At 41.3% G+C, this 22,408-nt stretch overlaps 1 long non-coding RNA gene across 1 annotated transcript in view; it reads left to right on the forward strand.

Annotated features, from left to right (window-relative positions):
* The window catches only part of LOC149120575 (uncharacterized), a 49,372-nt gene extending 34,648 nt beyond the window's left edge, over nt 1-14,724 (forward strand). Inside the window, exon 2 of the long non-coding RNA XR_016226306.1 lies at nt 14,307-14,724. This is a non-coding gene — a long non-coding RNA (uncharacterized LOC149120575). The remainder of the gene's footprint in view (nt 1-14,306) is intronic.
* Nucleotides 14,725-22,408: the final 7,684 nt, after the last annotated feature.

A 22,408-nucleotide genomic window follows, 5' to 3' on the forward strand; every position in this document is an offset into this window, starting at 1 on the left:
CCTGACTGTTTCTTTTGCAGTACAGAAACTTCTCAATTTGATGCAATCCCAATAGTTGATTTTGGCTTTGACTGCCTGTGCCTCCTGGGTCTTTTCCAGAAATTCTTTGCCTGTGCCAATATCTTGAAGGGTTTCTCCAATGTTCTCTAGTAACTTGATGGTGTCAGGTCATAGATTTAGGTCTTTAATCCATGTTGAATGGATTTTTGTGTAAGGTGTAAGGTAGGGGTCTTGCTTCATGCTTCTGCACATGGAAATCCAGTTTTCCCAGCACCATTTATTGAATAGACTGTCCTTGCTCCAGGAATTGGTTTTAGATCCTTTGGTCAGATATAAGTTGGCTGTAGATGTTTGGGTTGATTTCTGGTGTTTCAATTCTGTTCCATTGGTCTATCCATCTGTTTCTGTACCAGTACTATGCTGTTTTGATTACAACTGCCCTGTAGTATGTCCTGAAATCTGGTATTGTGATGCCTCCGGCTTTGTTTTTGTTGTACAAGATTGCTTTAGCTATTCGAGGTCTCTTGTGCCTCCATATAAATTTCAGCACCATTGTTTCCAGACCTGAGAAGAAGGTCTTCGGTATCTTGATTGGTATTGCATTGAATCTATAAATTGCTTTTGGGAGAATGTACATTTTGATGATATTGATTCTTCCAATCCATGAGCATGGAAGATTTTTCCATTTCTTGGTATCCTCTTCTATTTCTTTCTTTAAGGTTTTGTAAATTTCATCGTAGAGATCTTTAACGTCCTTGGTTAAGTTTATTCCAAGGTATTTGATTGTTTTTGTAGCTATTGTGAATGGGATTGATCTTAGAAGTTCTTCCTCAGCCATGGCATTGTCTGTGTTTACAAAGGCTGTTGATTTTTGTGCATTGATTTTATACCCTGCTACTTTGCCAAAATCTTCTATGAGTTCCAATAGTCTCTTAGTAGAGTTCTTTGGGTCCCCTAAATAAAGAATCATGTCATCTGCAAAGAGGGATAGTTTGAGTTCTTCCTTCCCAATTTGTATCCCTTTAATTTCTTTTTCTTGCCTAATAGCTCTGGCTAGAACCTCCAGAACTATATTGCATAGCAGTGGTGAGAGTGGACATCCCTGTCTGGTCCCAGATCTCAGTGGAAATGCTTCCAACTTTTCCCCATTCAATAGGATGTTGGCTGTGGGTTTTTCATAGATTTCTTTGATTGTATTGAGGAATGTTCCTTCCAAACCCAGTTTGCTTAGAGTTTTCATCATGAAAGGGTGTTGTATTTTATCAAATGCTTTCTCGGCATCTATTGAGATAATCATATGGTTTTTCTTCTGCAGTCTGTTAATGTGGTGTATCACATTGATTGTCTTGCGCACATTAAACCATCCCTGCATACCAGGGATAAATCCCACTTGGTCTGGGTGGATGATCTTTCTGATGTGTTGTTGCATTCTATTGGTGAGAATTTTATTGAGGATTTTTGCATCTATGTTCATCAGGGATATTGGTCTGTAATTCTCTTTCAATGCTGCATCTTTTTCCGGCTTAGGAATTAAGGTGATGCTGGCTTCATAGAAAGAATTTGGGAGGACTCCCTCTTTTTCGATTGTTCTGAATAGTTTGAGAAGAATTGGAGTCAGTTCTTCTTTAAATGTCTGGTAGAATTCAGCAGTGAATCCATCTGGTCCTGGGCTTTTCTTTGTTGGGAGGGCCTTTATTACTGTTTCAATTTCTGTCTCAGTTATGGGTCTGTTTAGGTTTTCGATGTCTTCCTGGTTCAATTTAGGTAGGTTGCATGTGTCCAGGAATCTATCCATTTCTGATAGGTTTCCCTGTTTGCTGGTATACAGGTCCTTGTAGTAATTTCTGATGATTCTTTTTATTTCTGTGGTGTCTGTTGTTACGTTTCCTTTTTCATCTCTGATTTTATTGATTTGGGTCTTTTCTTTTTTTAGTTAGTTGGGCCAATGGGGTGTCAATTTTGTTTATTTTTTCAAAAAACCAGCTCCTCGTTTGGCTGATTTTTTGTAATGTTTTTCTTGATTCAATCCTGTTGATTTCTTCTCTGATTTTACTTATTTCTCTTCTCCTACTAGATTTGGGTCTGGTTTGCTGTAGGTTTTCTAGATCCTTGAGGTGAATTGAAAGCTCATCTATTTGGTGTCTTTCCAATTTCTTGATGTAGGCACCTATTGATATAAACTTTCCTCTTAACACTGCCTTTGCTGCGTCCCATAAGTGTGGGGAGCAACTCGGACTAGACTGTTACTGGAATTAAGACTTATTCTATGCATCTGCTCTCCCACAATATGGCGCTGGGAGAGGAGTAAACAGCTTCTACCCAGCTGCCTCTCACCAACTTGACAAGCTGCAGGAGCCGCTCCTGATTGGAGGAGAGCGGCGTGCTCGGCGTGTGGGCAGCCGAGTTGGGATTGGCGGAGGAGGACTATATAGGAGGAGAGAGACGGCATGGTGGTGTGGGTTGGTTGGAGAGTGCGTTGGAGAGTTCGCGGGGAAGTTCGTTACTTCGTTCTTTCTCATTTTCTCTACTCATTCTTGCTTTGGGAGTTTGCTGTTTACTTATTCTTACTTTACTATAGAAAGGACTTGTAAAAAAAGGGAACATCTATCCGAATAACACCTGTGCAGCCCCCCAGAGAACCGGCCAGCGGTGTGCCGCTCCCCTGCGGAAGTGGGGAAAGCGGCCAGGGGGAACTGCCCTTCCACGGAGGTGGAAGGGATAGTAGCCAACCCGGGAAGAACCAGCAGCAAACCCGGGGAGAGCCGAGCAGACGAAAGAACAGCGCAGGGTCTTGTGTCATTCCCCCACGAAGACGGGGAGTGACACATAAGTTTTGGTATGATGTGCTGTTCTCCTCATTTACTTCCAGAAAATTTTTGATTTCTCTTTTGATTTCTTCTATGACCCATTGTTCATTCAGGAGCATGTTGTTCAATCTTCATGTGTTTGCATATGCTCTAGGGATTCCTGAGTTGCTAATTTCCACCTTCATTCCTTTATGGTCTGAGAAGCTGCATGGTATGATTCTAATTCTTTTGAATTTGCTGAGACTTGCTTTATGGCCTAGTATGTGGTCAATCCTAGAGAAGGTTCCATGTACTGCTGAGAAGAATGTAAAATCTTTAGCTGTGGGATTGAAAGTTCTGTATATATCTGTTAGATCCATTTGGGCTATAGTGTCGTTTAAATCTACTGTATCCTTGTTGATCTTCTGTCCTATTGATCTGTCTATTTCTGAGAGTGGAGTATTGAAGTCCCCCAGTACTATTGTATTGGGGTCTAAGTCTTCCTCTAAGTCCGTTAACAAGTCTTTTAGATAAACCGGTGCCCTGTAGTTAGGTGCATATACATTGATAATTGTTATATCTTCTTGTTGTATTGATCCCTTAATCATTATATAGTGCCCCTCTTTGTCTCTCTTAACAGTTTTTGTGGTAAAGTTTATGTTGTCCGATATTAAGATGGCTATGCCCACTCTTTTTTCATTTCTGTTGGCATGGTATATCTTTTTCCAGCCTTTCACTTTCAGTCTGTATGGATCTTTGTTGGAAAGATGAGTTTCTTGTAAGCAGCAAATAGATGGGTTTTGTTCCTTAACCCAATCAGCCAATCTGTGTCTTTTAACTGGACAGTTCAGGCCATTCACGTTAATGTGACTAATGATAAGTGGTAACTTTGCCCTGCCATTTGCCAAAGATAAGTTCTAATATATGCTTTGAATTCCCTGTGATCTTTTGCTGTGAGCTTTCCTTCCTTTACCTTCTTTCATATTGATGACCGTGTTTCTGTGTTTCTGTGTGTAACACATCTTTAAGCATCTTTTGCAGGGCTGGAAGAGTGGTGACAAATTCTTTCAATTTCTGTTTGCTATGAAAGGTCTTTATTTCACCTTCATTCACAAATGATAGCTTTGCAGGATATAATATTCTGGGCTGGCAGTTTTTCTCTCTTAGTACCTGGGCTGTATCTCACCATTCCCTCCTAGCTTGTAGGGTTTCTGATGAGAAGTCAGCCGTGAGTCTGATTGGAGATCCTCTGAGAGTAATCTGACGTTTCTCTCTTGCACATTTTAGGATCTTTTCTTTATGTTTCACTGTGGAGAGTTTAATTACAACATGTCGTGGTGAGGATCTCTTTTTGGTCGTGTTTATTAGGGTTCTGTGAGCTTCCTGTTCTAGGATTTCTCTGTCCTTCTCCAAACCTGGGAAATTTTCTGCTAATATCTCACTAAAAAGGCCTTCTAATCCTTTCTCCCTCTCCATGCCTTCAGGAACTCCTAGAACCCGAATGTTGGGTTTTTTAATAGTATCCTGAAGATTCCTGACAATATGTTTTAGATTTCTAATTTCCTCTTCTTTTCTTTGGTCTGACTGTATCCTTTCCTGTTCTCTGTCTTCTAAGTCCGATATTCTCTCTTCTGCTTCACCCATTCTGTTTGTAAGGCTCTCTATTGTGTTTTTCTTTTGATCTATTGAATTCTTCACTTCATTGTGATTTCTCGTCACTATCCCAGTTTCCTGTTGTACTAGTTGTTTCGTTTCATTTTGATTCCTCCTTAATATTTCATTTTCACGAGAGAGATTTTCTATCTTGTCCATTAAGGATTTCTGTAGTTCAAGAATTTGTTTTTGAGAACTTCTTAATGTTCTTATCAATTTTTTGAGATCTGCTTCTTGCATTTCTTCTATGTCATCATCTTCATAATCTTGAATTGGGGTGTCTTTTTCATTTGGGGGTGTCATGGTGACTTCCTTGTTTTTATTACCTCGGTTTTTGCATTTGTTATTTGGCATATTGGAGATATTTGGTTTCTTCACTGTGGTGCTTTTTCTTGTTATACTATGACTCTAGATTAAGTGGGCTGTCTGTTTTTGATGGAGCCTTAGGGCTTGAGATGGGTGTGGCCTGAGAGCTCTGTTTGGTGTGCCAAAGGTGACACTCCCAGGTTAGGCGTGGTAGATCTCTCTCTCTCTTTTTTTTTGATTCAAAAGGGAAGTAATTCCACACAGCTGAATGAAGTTCAGGTAGTTAGCAGGCAAATGATATACCCACAGGAGCCAGAGATTGGAAGCTCTTTCCCAAGGACCACACAGGGAATCTGTTCTGCCCTCAGAGTGGGCTCAAATTCTCCTTCAGTCTCCCACTGGGTTGCCAAAGTTACGGAATTGTAGCGTCTCTGGAGAGTGCTCATGTGAATTCCGTGAGTTCTCTCCCCCACCGTCTCTTTTTTCACAGTCTCAGTTCAGTAGCACCACAAATTTACTAGGTCCTAATCTCCTGTTAATTCGCCCCACCCAGAGTCAGGTTTTTCTGCTAGGCTCAGGGCCGGTGCAGACCTGAGGTCGCTCTGCTTATGACGTATGTCCAAGATGGTGCCTGCTCTTTGTCTTGCTCGCCCTTGAGAGGTGAGCGGAGAGAGAGAAACCCGTGTCTGTACCAGTCACCTTTTCTCTCTCTCTCTCTCTCTCTCTCTCTCTCTCTCTCTTCCAGTTAGCCTGGTGAACTTTTCCCCCCCGGGGGTTGTTCCCTCTAGTCTCCTCTCTCTGCTTGCCTGCCAGTGTCTCGGGCTATTTTCAGGTTCGGCTCACCTCACGTTCCAGCGCTGGTGTGTTGAGTCTGCCACTGGTGTCCCGAACTGTGCGCTCCCACGCTCTCCACGCAGGTCCACTGTGAATCATGGGTTCTGGAAGAGTTTCTTCTGCTGTTTCCTACCCTACTTTTCCTTGAACCTGCAGTATCTCCACTTTTATCAAACTGTCTCTCCCTGGACTGTCAGTGTGCTCCCTTCCTATTCCGCCATCATTAGAAGGCCTCAAATATAATTTTCACTTTTAAAATCTAATTGATATGTTTGAAATTCCTATATACAACAAGTGATGATGATTATGTTAACTTGCAGAAGAGTTTTGAAAGCTCAAATAAAAGATGGCACAGATGTTTGGTAATATGATTAGGTGTATAACAAGGGAGTTTCAGGATATGTATTCTCAGGATGTAACATACTCTTACTCTCTTCTTATGGGGCTGACCTTCACTACCGTTGAAAGAATGTCTTCCAAGTGAAGAAAGGACATTATTCCACATTGATTGTTCCCATGTGATTTCATAGTCTGTTTTCTACATTAACTGATCTATTTTGCTTGTTACATAAAAATAATACAGTAATATTCCTGCTTTCTATGAATTTCCATGTTATAAGTAATTTCTATTTGCATAATTTACTCAGATGATAAATATTTTGTTTAAAAGAAAGATGTCCATTATCTGTTGATTATTTATAAATTATTTTCCCAATTATCATCCAATAGTTTCCTTCTCAAAACAAAAATGAGGCACAGTGCCTGAATAGCGGGGCCAAACTTATCTAGTGGAGAAAATCTGTAGGAGGGAAACAGAAACCTGAGAGAGAATTAGAGTCTGGGACTTCAAGTTTCTAGATACATTTGGGGAAAAAATAGAGGAAGATAAGCCATGTTGTCCTTTATAATTCTGGAAATTTCTCAACATTGGATGCACAGAGACCAGTGACAGGGTGAAATGAGGAATAACAAATATGAGAGTCATGATAAATTCAAAATAGGAATGTAAATCAAAGAATGTATGGAATTGGGATCAAATAGAAAAATGTATTTTTACCCCAACTCAAATTCTTTACTTTAAAACTCTGAAGCAGAACCTATAAACAGCAATTGTAAATTTCTCAAGGATTGGGGATTACTTTTCCTGCTCTTGCAGGAATGGTCTAGCATCTCATTCCCTTTCTTGTTTCCCTCATGACTGGCATAGAGTAATACTATATAGTAATCTGTGCACATGAATAGCAATACCTCAGTTCTGTTGTTACTCTGGATCCTCTCCCCAGGACATAGAGGACATGAGCTTGACTACAATCAAATAAGCCCCTTACTGCTCCCTCACCAAATAGGAGGGGTTCTCCTGTAGGACAGAAGGCATCAGTGGGAAGAAGAGATCCGAATCACTGTAAAAACTGTCTCATACATAATAGTTACAACAGACTCAGCATCCTTCCATTTTACACTTGGCAAAAGAAAAGCCAAAATTGGTAAAGTGACTTGCTAGCCAGTCTCCCCACCATGACCACCAAGAAATGGTGAGCTTTTTTTTTTCATTTGACAAGTAGAGTTAGACATTGAGAGAGAGAGACAGAGAGAAAGGTCTTCCTTCCGTTGGTTCACCCCCCAAATGGCCGCTACAGCTGGTGTGCTGCACCGATCCGAAGCAAGGAGCCAGGTGCTTCCTCCTGGTGTCCCACGTGGGTGCAGGAACCCAAGCACCTGGGCCATTCTCCATTGCCTTCCTGGGCCACAGCAGAGAGCTGGACTGGAAGAGAAGCAACCAGGACTAGAAACCGGTGCCCATATGGGATGCCAGTGTTGCAAGTCGGAGGATTAACCAAGTGAGCCACCATGCCAGCTCCCTGGTGAAGTTTAACCTAAGGAATGAGCCTAACTTAAAAGGTGACCACCACAATTAGGGACCCAGGGTAGGTCACCTTATGTTGGAATATTAGAAAGTGTGGACAGTGAGTGATATCTGCCAGGTACCAGGGTAGCCGGGTGCCCCAGAAAGATTTGGTGCTAAGTGAGCAGCAGATTCGGGGCCTGGTTTTTATTTCTTAGTTCCCTCCACAGTCCTTTCATCTGGACTGGATACCTTGGCATTCCTCTGTAGAAGAAAGCCAGATCCCTCTTGCAAACTCTCTGTGGCCATCTTGCCACTGGAAGACCTGGAACAGCAAGGTTGAGTTGGATTGTAGTCTCTTCTGATGTTATATTCCCAATAGAGAGGCTACCCAAATACAAGCTCCAGGTATGTTGGGAATAGATTACTCCAGTTCTGGACACCCTGGCACTGTGGGTTGGGAAAAATGTGCATGGATTGGAGGAGGATGGGCAGGCTTGGGAATCCCCTGCCCTGGGATTGATTTCTTGATGTTGTCCCTGACTCTCAGAATTTTTATGCTATGTAGGGGACCTGGCCCACACCCACAACTCTAGTTGACTCTTCTCCTTTGAAGCAGGAGCAAACAGTCTTTATTGTTCATACAGGAAATAGGAAGTAGTAGATCTAGTTTCTGTCGGTCAGTCCCCATCAATGTCCACATATCCCTCACAGTTTTGTTGTTCAGAAGGGCCATTATCTAAACTCAGAATCTACCCAAGTTTGTGTTGGCCCTAATATTTGTCACTATGGCCATAATATGGGTGGCTGCATCTATAGCTAGAGGAGGCCAGGAGTGCTTCTCATCCAACACTGTGGACGCAACCTGCATAGGAGATCAGTTGTGAGAGATTGTGTTACCACAGGGATCGAGGCTCAGAAATAGTTTCTGATGACTTTTCCCAACTATCTTAATATGCAGAACATAATATAAGAATTTTCTCTGGTATCTGAAGTAGCTAAAGCTCCCTCCCAGCACCCACAGATGCTTTTTTTATATCAAGACAAGGAACAACCTGGAGGAATGTGAAATCGGTTTTATAAATGAAGAAACCAGTTTGCATTCTGTGACCTTTTCCAAATCTAGGAGGATGTGAGTTATTGGGGCAAAAGAGAGAGCTTCTTTGGGGAAGACACAAAGAAAAATGACAAAAGAAAAAAACTGCATCTAGCTGCATTGTACACAGAGTAAGTTACCTGGGACCTACCTGTCATATCTTATGCCATTTATTTTCTGCTTAATCATGGGGAGTTTATTCTTGTACCATCCCACTTTTCAGAGGATCATAGTATTGTTCAGAGGGCTATAGTGACATTCCCAAGTCTAGTGAGAACAGTCACCATCATGCCATAGAGTGTAGAGTAGATTTACTTTTGCTCCAAGGGAGGCCAAGAGAGACATAAGTCAGTGTAAGCACTAGAAAACACCAGGGGAGCCGGAGCTGTGGATTAGTGGGTAAAGCTGCTGCCTGCGGTGCCAGCATCTCATATGGGCGCTGGTCTAGTCCCGGCTGCTCCTCTTTTGATCCAGCTCTCTGCTGTGGCCTGGGAAAGTAGTAGAAGATGGCCCAAGTCCTTGTTCCCCTGCACCTGTGTGTGAGACCCAGAAGAGGTTCCTGGCTCCTGACTCCTGGCTTTGGATTGGCACAGCTCCAGGTGTTGCAGCCAATTGGGGAGTGACCAGCAGATGGAAGACCTCTCTCTCTATGCTTCTCCTTTCTCTCTCTGTGTAACTCTGACTTTGAAATAAATAAATAAATCTTTTTTTAAAAAAAGAAACCACCAGAGAATTAGATTTCTAAGGTGGGAACCAGTAGATGACATGGCTAAGAGCATAAACAGATGACTAATGAGTAAGAAAGTCTGTATTACGTTGAGAAATAAATAAAAAATGAAAAAATACCTTCTCCAAATGCACCAAAATGTACTTTTCCTGTGGTGTTGAATTCCCACTTCAATGTGCCTTGCAATTGAATAAATGCTTATCTGAAAAATACCCTCACAATGTACACTCGCATTCTAAATACTCCTTGCTAAGTTTCACTGAGATTTCTAGAAAGCTTAGCTACTGTGAGACAGGAATCCCTGACTCCATAATTCAGGTGAAACTTACATGAAGCTCCCTACTATACCAAGTACTATTTTTCTTGGACCCTGCCTAAAGCTAGAGTAAATCAGACTGCAAAACCTAGTCCAAATCACAAAGGAGTGGTAAAGGAGTGGTAAACATTGTGGCATTGTGGATTAAGCCACCACCCACTTCAGTGGATCCACTTCTGATCCTGATACCTGATAACGCATCTGGGAAAGCAGCAGAAGATGGTCAAAGGGCTTGGGCCTCTACCACCCAGGTTGGAGACATGGATGCAGTTCTCCATTCCTGACTTGGACCTGTCCCAGCCTCAACTGTTGTGGCCATTTGTGGAGGGAACCAGTGGATGGAAAATCTCTCTCTCTCTCTCTCTCTCTCTCTCCCTCCCTCCCACTCTCTTTCTCTCTGTGTACTTGTGTTGTGTGGGTGTCTTTATAACTCTGCAATTATAATAAATAATAAATAAGTAAACAATATAAATATAATGTAACACATCATAACATGTTTCAGATTTTGAATTTCCAACCTACTCCTGTTAACAACCAAACATACAACAAGAAAGCACAGAGAACAAGGGGTTCCATGCACTGCCCACGTCTGCTTATGCATTGCTCCAGTGAGTCACCATCTATGGGGCAGGTCTCCCTCAATAGCCACTTCTGGCACTAGAGAAGTTCAATATATGCTAATTTTTAAAAACATTTTATTTATTTTATTTGATAGAGTTACAGACAGTGAGAGAGAGAGACAGTGAGAGAGGTCTTCCTTCCGCTGGTTCACTCTACAAATGGCCGCAATGGCCAGAGCTGCGCTGATCTGAAGCCAGGAACCAGGAGCTTCTTTCTGGTCTCCCATGTGGGTGCAGGGGCCAAGGACTTGGACCATCTTCTACTGATTTCCCAGGGCTGGAAGTGGAGCCAGGACCTGAACCGGCACCCATATGAGATGCCAGCGCTGCAGGTGGAGGATTAACCTACTGTGCCACAGCACCGGCCCTTATGCTAATGTTTTAAATGTTTTTTTTTTTTTCAATAAAAGAGAAGTACCAGACCTCAAATATTTTAAGGTTCAGGGCAATAGATAGGGAATACAATGGGTAATTTTTTAAAAAGTTCCTACAGCAGTTTTTGGGAACACAATTTTGGGAACCACAATGAGTATTTTTTTAAACTTCTATGGCAGTAAAACAAATCTAATATTTGATTAATGTGGGAGGTTACCAGTTACAGATTAGTTAAGTTTCTGACTGTTTAAGTTAGTTTGAGTTAGTATAGGTTTGCTCATGTAAGTATTTGGAAAAATGGAGCTGTCTAAGCATAATGGTATTCCAATTAATATTCAAATTTTATTCATTTTAATTTTGAAAGGGGTAGAAAGAGAATAAAAGCAATAATGAGCAAGGGAGAGCAAGAGAGAGACAGAGAAAGCAAGCGAGTGAGCTGGTTCACGCGTTCATTGTGTCACTCCTCGCAATACCCATAATACCCATTTTAGGGCCATGTCAAGTCCAGGAATGAGGAACTCAAATTCTATTTCTCCCACACTGGTGATGGAAAACCCAGGTGCTTGATGCAACAGCTATTTATTTTCACAGTATGCATTTGTATTTAGCTAGCATCAGAAGTGGACCTTAGATTTAAAGTCAGACACTTTGATATGGGATGTGGATGTCCCAGCAGGTGTTGTAATTGAAAGGCTGGATGAGCATCCACAATATTTTTTTTAATTATCAATTATTTCACCATTCATGACCCCCAAATAGTACTCTTTCCTGGAATATTTTTCACTGGAAGCACTAATAGTTTTCCTCATGTGTGAAACTCTGGGGCTGAGATATTCTCAACTTAGCTTCAGACCTAGCCATTGAGTTGGCTCCTGGTGCTGACAATGTGGTTCCTCTTCATTTCACACAGTATGAGACTGAATGAGCACTGGATTTTGCCACCTTTCATGACACAAACCTGCACAAGTCAAGACGTAGTTGGTGGTCCTGTACCTGATTTCCAGGGTAGACATCTTTCCTATGCAATTTTTAAATTCCTACTGGATCTTGGGCACCAGCTACAAATTCCTGGACCAGCTGTTAAATAGGTGAGTGAACACAACCTGCAAAGGAACAATAGTGACATTGCCATCCATGATCTATCTTTTGGAGCCATCACTGCAGCTCCCTAAGCCACAATTTGCTATGGCAAAAGTTGAAAGGTAAGACTATGTCACTATATCACTCAGACTATGGCAGATGCTACCCTTGTGCCTAGCTTTAATGGCTTCTGGATGTCCTATTGTTGTTCATAAATATTAGAATACAGTCCCCAGGAAGTGTTATGTGTGCCTAAGAAATACTCAAGTATCTGTGAAGGTTCTGTTTGAAGTGTATTCATTCAACAAGTATTTATTAATCACTTACTACATGCAGCTGCTTTTCCAGAGTTGACATGATTCAATGAATAGGAGCACAAGCCAAATGTGCTTCCTCATACATATGCTCAGAACCATTACATAAATATTATAACCATGGATATACTATTACTTGATATTTCTTTCTTTTTTTGGGGGGGGGTTTTCTATATTTGTTTTTTTTTTAACTTTTATTTAATGAATATAAATTTCCAAAGTACGACTTATGGATTACAATGGCTTCCCCCACATACCGTCCCTCCCACCCACTACCCTCCCCTTTCCCACTCCCTCTCCCCTTCCATTCACATCAAGATTCATTTTCGATTATCTTAATATACAGAAGATCAGCTTAGTATACATTAAGTAAGGATTTCAACAGTTTGCTCTCACACAGAAACATAAAGTGAGAAATAATAGATGATTTTTTTTAAATGATGATGAAATCAGATCAGACCTATTGTCATGTTTAATCCCAGTGAGAGTCAAGTTGGGAGTTGATAATTTCTTTCTTTCTTTCTTTCTTTCTTTCTTTCTTTCTTTCTTTCTTTTTTTTTTTTACAGAGGATCAGTTTAGTATGCATTAAGTAAAGATTTCAACAGTTTGCACCCCCATAAAAACACAAAGTGAAATATATTGTTTCAGTACTCATTATAGCATTAAATCTCAATACACAGCACATCAAGTAGAGAGATCCTACATGAGGAGTAAGTGCACAATGACTCCTGTTGTTGACTTTACCAATTGACACTCCTGTCTATGGCATCAGTAGTCTCCCTATGCTCCGGTCATGAGTTTCCAAGGCTATGGAAGCCCTCTGAGTTCTCCGACTCTTATCTTGTTTAGACAAGGTCATAGTCAAAGTGGAGGTTCTCTCCTCCCTTCAGAGAAAGGTACCTCCTTCTTTGAAGACCTGTTCTTTCCACTGGGATCTCACTCACAGAGATCTTTTGCCAGAGTGTCTTGGCTTTCCATGCCTGAAATACTCTCATGGGCTTCTCAGCCACATCCGAATGCCTTTAGGGCTGATTCTGAGGCCAGAGTGCTATTTAGGACATCTGCCATTCTATGAGTCTGCTGAGTATCTCACTTCCCATGTTGGATCACTCTCCCCTTTATTTATTCCATCGGTTAGTGTTAGCAGGTACTAGACTTGTTTATGTGCTCCCTTTGACTCTTAGTCCTTTCATTATGATCAATTGTGAACTGAAATTGATCACTTGGACTAGTGAGATGGCATTGGTACATGCCACCTTGATGGGATTGAATTGGAATCCCCTGGTATGTTTCTAACTCTACCATTTGGGGCAAGTCAGCTTGAGCATGTCCCAAATTATACATCTCTTCCCTCTCTTATTCCCACTCTTATGTTTAACAGGGATCACATTTCAGTTAATTTTTAACACTTAAGAATAACTGTGTATTAATTACAGAATTAAACCCGTCATATTAAGTAGAACAGACATAAAAACTACTAAGAGGGATAATGTATTAAGTTGTTCATTAACAGTCAGGGCTATGCTGATCAAGTCACCGTTTCCCATAGTGTCTGTTTCACTTCAACAGGTTTCCTTTTTGGTGTTCAGTCAGTTGTCACCGATCAGGGAGAACATATGGTATTTGTCCCTTTGGGACTGGCTTACTTCACTCAGCATGATGTGTTCCAGATTCCTCCATTTTGTTGCAAATGACTGGATTTCGTTGTTTCTTACTGCGGTATAGTATTCTAAAGAGTACATATCCCATAATTTCTTTATCCAATCTACCGTTGATGGGCATTTAGGTCGGTTCCAGGTCTTAGCTATTGTGAATTGAGCTGCAATAAACATTAGGCTGCAGACCGCTTTTTTGTTTGCCAATTTAAATTCCTTTGGGTAAATTCCAAGGAGTGGGGTGGCTGGGTCGAACGGTAGGGTTATCTTCAGGTTTCTGAGGAATCTCCAGACTGACTTCCATAGTGGCTTGACCAGTTTGCATTCCCACCAACAGTGGGTTAGTGTCCCTTTTTCCCCACATCCTCGCCAGCATCTGTTGTTGGTAGATTTCTGAATGTGAGCCATTCTAAGTGGGGTGAGGTGAAACCTCATTGTGGTTTTGATTTGCATCTCCCTGATTACTAATGACCTTGAACATTTTTTCATGTGCCTGTTGGCCATTTGGATTTCCTCTTTTGAAAAATGTCTATTGAGGTCCTTGGCCCATCTCTTAAGTGGGTTGTTGGTTTTGTTTTTGTGGAGTTTCTTGATCTCTTTGTAGATTCTGGCTATTAACCCTTTATCAGTTGCATAGTTGCAAATATTTTTTCCCATTCTGTCGGTTGTCTCTTCACTCTCCTGACTGTTTCTTTTGCAGTACGGAAACCAAGGAAGGAAAGCTCACAGCAAAAGATCACAGGGAATTCAAAGCATATATTAGAACTTATCTTTGGCAAATGGCAGGGCAAAGTTACCACTTATCATTAGTCACATTAACGTGAATGGCCTGAACTGTCCAGTTAAAAGACACAGATTGGCTGATTGGGTTAAGGAACAAAACCCATCTATTTGCTGCTTACAAGAAACTCATCTTTCCAACAAAGATCCATACAGACTGAAAGTGAAAGGCTGGGAAAAGATATACCATGCCAACCGAAATGAAAAAAGAGCAGGCGTAGCCATCTTAATTTCAGACAACATAAACTTTACCACAAAAACCGTTAAGAGAGACAAAGAGGGACACTACATAATGATTAAGGGATCATTTCAACAGGAAGATATAACAATTATCAATGTATATGCACCTAACTACAGGGCACCGGTTTATCTAAAAGATTTATTAAGGGACTTAAAGGGAGACTTAGACCCCAATACAATAGTACTGGGGGACTTCAATACTCCACTCTCAGAAATAGACAGATCAATAGGACAGAAGATCAACAAGGATACAGTAGATTTAAACGACACTATAGCCCAAATGGATCTAACAGATATATACAGAACTTTTCATCCTACACATAAAGCATTTACATTCTTCTCAGCAGTACATGGAACCTTCTCTAGGATTGACCACATACTAGGCCATAAAGCAAGTCTCAGCAAATTCAAAAGAATTAGAATCGTACTATGCAGCTTCTCAGACCATAAAGGAATGAAGTTGGAAATTAGCAACTCAGGAATCCCTAGAGCATATGCAAACACATGGAGACTGAACAACATGCTCCTGAATGAACAATGGGTCATAGAAGAAATCAAAAGAAATCAAAAACTTTCTGGAAGTAAATGAGGAGAACAGCACAACATACCAAAACTTATGGGACGCAGCAAAAGCAGTGTTAAGGCCGGCGCCGCGGCTCACTAGGCTAATCCTCCGCCTAGCGGCGCCGGCACACTGGGTTCTAGTCCCGGTCGGGGCGCCGGATTCTGTCCCGGTTGCCCCTCTTCCAGGCCAGCCCTCTGCTGTGGCCAGGGAGTGCAGTGGAGGATGGCCCAGGTGCTTGGGCCCTGCACCCCATGGGAGACCAGGAAAAGCACCTGGCTCCTGGCTCCTGCCATCGGATCAGCGCGGTGCGCCGGCCGCAGCGCGCCGGCCGCGGCGGCCATTGGAGGGTGAACCAACTTCAAAAGGAAGACCTTTCTCTCTGTCTCTCTCTCTCACTGTCCACTCTGCCTGTCAAAAAAAAAAGCAGTGTTAAGAGGAAAGTTTATATCAATAGGTGCCTGCATCAAGAAATTGGAAAGGCACCAAATAGATGAGCTTTCAATTCACCTCAAGGATCTAGAAAACCTACAGCAAACCAGACCCAAATCTAGTAGGAGAAGAGAAATAAGTAAAATCAGAGAAGAAATCAACAGGATTGAATCCAAAAAAAAACATTACAAAAAATCAGCCAAGCGAGAAGCTGGTTTTTTGAAAAAATAAACAAAATTGACACCCCATTGGCCCAACTAACTAAAAAAAGAAGAGAAAAGACCCAAATCAATAAAATCAGAGATGAAAAAGGAAACGTAACAACAGACACCACAGAAATAAAAAGAATCATCAGAAATTACTACAAGGACCTGTATGCCAGCAAACAGGAAAACCTATCAGAAATGGATAGATTCCTGGACACATGCAATCTACCAAAATTGAACCATGAAGACATCGAAAACCTAAATAGACCCATAACTGAGACAGAAATTGAAACAGTAATAAAGGCCCTCCCAACAAAGAAAAGCCCAGGACCAGATGGATTCACTGCTGAATTCTACCAGACATTTAAAGAAGAACTAATCCCATTTCTTCTCAAACTATTCAGAACAATCGAAAAAGACTTCACTTAAATAAAGTGAGAAGTTTTCTTTATTTGCAATCCATGTGGAAAGGAATTTCTGTTGGTGAACCATTCTTTTTTATTTTATATAAGTTATATAAGTTTCATGTATTTCATATATACAGATTTGGGAACATATTGTATCTTCCCTCCCTCCCACCCATGCTCCAATCTTTCTTCCTCTACCATCTCTTATTCCCACTCTTTTCCTAAATATCTACTTTCAGTTTACGTAATGAGTACAAAGTTAACACTACAATAAGTAGAAAAGTTCAACAAATAGTATGAACAAAAAAGAAACACACTGTTCATCAACAGAAGAGACAAGGGCTGTAAACAATCTTCAAACCTAAAAAAATGACAAGTTAACTCTAATACATTACATTGTAAGTACTCTATTAGTTATCCTTAATTAGGGAAATAATTTGCTACCCTTAATTAGGAAAACATGATATATGTCTTTTGGGGACTGGCTTATTTCACTAAGTATAATTGTTTCCAGTTTTATCCATTTTGTTGCAAAAAAAGGATTTCATTTTTTTTACTGCTGAGTATTACTCCAAAGTGTATGTAAACCATAATTTCTGTATGCAGTGTTCAGTTGACAGACATCTGGGTAGATTCCATATTTTAGCTATTTTACATTGAGTTGCAATGAACGTGGGAATACAAATAACTCTTTGATGCTAATCATGCTGATTTCTTATGGTTTGAGTAGATTCCCAGAAGTGGGATGGCTGGATCAAATGTTAGGTCTGTATTCACATTTCTGAGGTATCTCCATTCTGTTTACCAGAGTGGCTCTATTAGATTCTATTTCCACCAAGAGTGGATTAGGCTATTGTTTTCCCCACATCCTCACTAGCATTTGGTGTTCGTTAATTTCTCTATAGAGCAATTCTAACAGGGTGAGGTGAAACCTCATTGTGGTTTGATTGATGGCTAGTAATCTTGAGCATCTGTTGGCCATTTGAATTTCCTGTGTTGAAGAATGCCCGTTCAAGTCTTTGCCAATTTCTTAATTGCAATTCTGTTTTATTGTTGTTGAATTCATCATGCTCTTTATAGATTCTGGATGTTAACCCTTCATCAGTTACATACTTTGCAAATATTTTCTTGGCTGACTTCACTTCCCTGAGTGTTTCTTTTGCAGTGCAAAAGCTTCTCAGCTTGATGTAATGCTATTTGTCAATCTTGGCTTTGATTACTTATACTTCTGGAGCATTTTCCAAGAACTCTTTGCCTATGTCAATGTCTTGCAGAGTTTTCTCAATGTTCTCTAGTAATTTGATGGTATTGTCTCATACATTTAGGTCCCATGCAGTACCCTACAGGAATTTATCAAATATAATTTTACTGAGAATTAAAAAAATATATGACTGTTGATGAGCAACTTGATATGTTATCCCTCTTAGTATTTTTTTGTTTGTTCTACTTAATACTTTTGGTTGAATACTGTAATCAATACACAATTCTTCTTAAGTGCTGAAACTTAACTGAAAATTGATCACTGTTAAATATAAGAGTGGGAATAAGAGAGGGAAGAGATGTGCAATTTGGAACATGCTCAAGCTGACTTACCTCAAACAGTAGAGTTAGAAACATACCAGGGGATTCCAATTCAATCCCATCAAGGTGGCATGTACCAATGCCATCTCACTAGTCCCAGTGATAAATTTCTGTTCACAACTGATCATAATGATAGGACTAAGAACCAAAGGGATCACATAAACAAGACTAGTGTCTGCAAATACTAGCTGATAGAATAAAAAAGGGAGAGAATGATCCAACATGGGAAGTGAGATACACAGCAGACCCATAGAATGGCAGATGTCCTAAACAGCACTCTGGCCTCAGAATCAGCCCTTAAGGCATGTGGATCCGGCTGAAAAGCCCCTGAGACTATTTCAGGCGTGGGAAGCCAAGACACTCTGGAAAAAAAAAAACCTAAATGAAAGATCTCCGCGAGTGAGATCCCAGTGGAAAGAACGGGTCATCAAAGAAGGAGGTACGTTTCTCTGAAGGGAGGAGAGAACTTCCACTTTGACCATGGCCTTGTCTAAAAATTATCAGAGTCAGTGAACTCAGGGGGCTTCCATAGCCTTGGCAGCTCATGAGAAGAGCCTAGGGTGATTACTGATGCCATAAACAAGAGTGTCAATTTGTTAAGTCAACAACAGGAGTCACTGTGCACATACTCCTCATGTAGGATTTCCATCCTTAGTGTGCTGTACATTGAGATTTAATGCTATAACTAGTACTCAAACAGTATTTTTCACTTTATGTTTCTGTGTGGGAGCAAACTGTTGAAATCTTTACTTAATGTATGCTAAACTGATCTGTATATAAAGAGAAACGAAAATGAATCTTGATGTGAATGGAAGGGGAGAGGGAGTGGGAAAGGGGAGGGTTGCGGGTGGGAGGGATGTTATGGGGGGGAAGCCATTGTAATCCATAAGCTGTACTTTGGAAATTTATAGTCATTAAATAAAAGTTAAAAAAAAGACTTATACATGAAAATATATATATATATATATGTATCTGGCTCAGTGACTCTTTCAACCTCATCCCTTCTTATTCTTTCTAAAACCTTGTCCCCATCTCCCAGCCTCTACTTTACATCGATGAGGAGGTTCTTGCAAATGGCATTGTCCTTAATATATATATTTTGAAATTTTTAGAAGCTTCACTGTTGATAAGGGAAAAGAGAAATTATATATTTCAGGGCAATGGGAAATATATGAGTTCAAAACCCTTTTGAGAACACATTGGATCCAAACTACTGTAATGAGTTTACAACTGTGTTCTTTTCATCCCCAGAGCCCCATAAGACTGAAGAGGATAACTGTCAGGTTGATCACCTCAGTTCATTCCAACTTCAACTGAACAACTCTATTCTGACCATTTAGATTTCAACTGGACAATTTTTTTGAGTTATTTAGTTATTTGAAAAACAGAATTACAAAGAGGGAGATACACAGAGATCTTCCATCTGCTGGTTCACTCCCCAAATGGCTGCAATGACAGAAGCTAAGGCATTGTAAAGCCAAGATCCAGGAGATTCTTCCAGTTCTCCCACATGGGTACAGGGGCCCAGGGACTTGAGCCATTTTCTACTACTTTTCTAGACCATAGCAGAGGGCTGGGTTGGAAGTGGACCAGCTGGTACTTGAACCAGCATCCATGAGGGATGCCAGCACTTCAGGAACAGCACTGACCCCTACAATGTATTTGACTTCCGTGGGGTAATCACTTGCAAGGCCCAAATTTTACAACAACCTTTGTCTTCTAGGTAAGAAAACTTTGTCATGCAGCAGAAATCCTGGCATGAGATCCAAGAAGGTTCAGAAACCAAACTTAACAGAAATAGTCCCTGTACAGCAATTAGTACTGTCCACTGGTACTTCCCAGTATCACATATGGGGCTGCTTTGAGTAGGGCTCAGGTGTACCTCAGTGCTCCTATGGAGGGGAGGACATCCACCTGGAGATGTCTCTCTATGTCTTCTTCAGAGGATTAACTAGAGAGCAAGGGGTGGTGTGGACCAAGGACATATTACTGAGGGGCACACACTCCTAGGGAGGGCAGATAATGAATATGAATCACGAAGAGATATTAGCTGTCCTGCCTTCAGCAGGATTAGATTAGTAAATAGAAATCCTCTCCCAGCATTATACAGATGCCTAGAAAGTGATTGCAGATAGGAGGATTTGGGTTTAACCCATAAATGAGCCAACACTGGGATTTAACAGTGAAGGTCATTGTGCCTATTGATAACAGGAAGGGACCCTGGTTATGCCATCTTTAGCTAGAAGATGGGAAATGTGGACAGTGAGGGACATCTGGCATGGACCGGAGTGGCCAGATGTGCCACAGTAGAGATACAGTGCAAGAGATAGGTAAGTGTGCAGCAGATTCAGGACCTGGACTTTTTTTTTAAAGATTTATTTATTTCTTTATTTGAAAGTCAGAGTTACACAGAAAGAGGAGAGGCAGAGAGAGAGAGAGAGAGAGAGAGAGAGTGAGAGAGGTCTCCCACTTGATGATTCACTCCCCAATTGGCTACAATGGCCAGAGTTGTGCCGATCCAAAGTCAGGAGCCAGGAGCCAGGAGCTTCTTCCAGGTCTCCCACGTGGGTGCAGGGTCCCAAGGACTTGGGCCATCTTCTACTGATTTCCCAGGCCATATCAGAGAGCTGAATGGGAAGTGGAGCAGCCACATCTTGAACCAGTGCCCATATGGGATGCCAGTGCTTCAGGCCAGGGCGTTAACCCACTGTGCCATAGTGCTGGCCCCATGGACCTGGTCTTTCTTACTTTACATCCTTCCCACAGTCCCTTTGTGTGGTCTGGATCTGTTGGTCTTTAATCTCTCTAAAAGACAGCCCAATCCCCCTCTCAAGCTCCCTGCAGCCATCCTGTCTGTGGTAGACCTGGTCCAACCGCATTGATTGCATTTAGCCTCTCATGAACTTACTTTCCCAATAGAGAGGTTACCGAATACTGAGGATCCAGGCATTGGGTGAATGCTGCTTCAGTTCTGGGCTCCCTGGTGCTGTGGGTTGGGAAAAGTGGGCATGGAATGGAAGAGGACAGTCACACTTGGGAATCCCCTGCACTGAGAAGGACCTTTTGATGCTGGTCCTGAGTTCCAGATTTTTGTCTGCTTTGTAGGAGTCCTGAGCTCTGAACCACAATTCCAGTTGACTCCTCTCCTTTGCAATGGCAACAGTTTATTATTTTATTTTTTTACTATTTTTTTTCTGCTTTATGCCATTGGTTGAACTCTTTAATTAACGCAGAATTATTCATAGGTGTTTGAATCCAATTGTAAATAGATGCCAGTAAAAAATAAGAGTGGAAATAAGAGAGGGAGGAGATGCACAGTTTGGCACACATTACCACTTAACCCCTAAGCATAAAGCTAAAATCTTGCCATGGAACTCCGAATCCCATTACGTTGGGTGGAACTAACACCATCTTATATGTTAAAGTGATCACATTAAGTGTGCAACTGATCATATGTATAGGATTAAGTGTCAAAGGGATCACATAAATAAGACCAATTGTATGGCAATAACAATAGATATAATTTAAAAAGAGAGAATGATCCAACTTGGTAAACAGGCCACATAGCAGGCTCATACAATGACAAACATTCTAAACAGCACTCTGACCTCAGAATCAGCCCTTACAGCATATGGATCTGGTTGAAAGGCTCATGGGAGCATTTCAGGCATGGAAAGCCCAGATACTGTGGCAAAAAAGGGCTACATAGGGGATCTCTGAGATTTCAGTGGAAAGAAGGGGCCATTAAAGAAGAACGTACTTTTGTCTGAAGGGAGGAGAGAACTTCTACTTTGCTTATGTCACTGTCTAAATAAGGACAGGGTTTGTGGACTCAAAAGACTTCCATAACTTTGGTAGTTCAGGACTAGAGCCTTGGGTGATAACTGACATCATAAATAAGAGTGACAAGTGAGCCAGTGCTGCAGCTCAATAAGCTAATCCTCTACCTGCTGTGCCAGCACCCCGGGTTCTAGTCCTGGTTGGGGTACCGGATTCTGTCCCGGTTGCCCCTCTTCCAGTCCAGCTCTCTGCTGTGGCCCGGGAGTGCAGTGGAGGATGGCCCAAGTGCTTGGGCCCTGCACCCACATGGGAGATCGGGAGAAGCACTTGGCTCCTGGCTTTGGATCAGCGTGCTGTGCTGGCCATAGCGTGCCAGCCGCAGTGGCCATTGGAGGGTGAACCAACAGTAAAAGGAAGACCTTTCTCTCTGCCTCTCTCTCTAACTGTCCACTCTGCCTGTCAAAATAAAAATAAAAATAAATAAAAAAAAGAGTGTCAAGTGTTAAATCCACAACAGGAGTCACTGTGCACTTACTCCCCATGTTGCACCTCTGTCCTTAATGAATTGTACTAAGAGAATTAATGGTAAAACTAATCTTCAAACAGTACTTTATACTTTGTGTGTCTGTGTGGGTGCAAACTGTTGAAATTTTTGCTTAGTATAGAGTTGGTCTTCTGTATATGAAGATAAGTAAATGCTGTCTCTGTATCTATTGAGACAATCATCTGATTTTTTCTCCAGTTTGTTAATTTGATGTATCACATTGATTGATTTTCAAATGTTGAACTATCCCTGCATACCAGGGATAAATCC

The sequence above is a fragment of the Oryctolagus cuniculus genome, chromosome 19, assembly GCF_051225735.1.
Source record: "Oryctolagus cuniculus isolate XC-2025 breed Fujian yellow rabbit chromosome 19, ASM5122573v1, whole genome shotgun sequence".
Taxonomy (NCBI): domain Eukaryota; kingdom Metazoa; phylum Chordata; class Mammalia; order Lagomorpha; family Leporidae; genus Oryctolagus; species Oryctolagus cuniculus.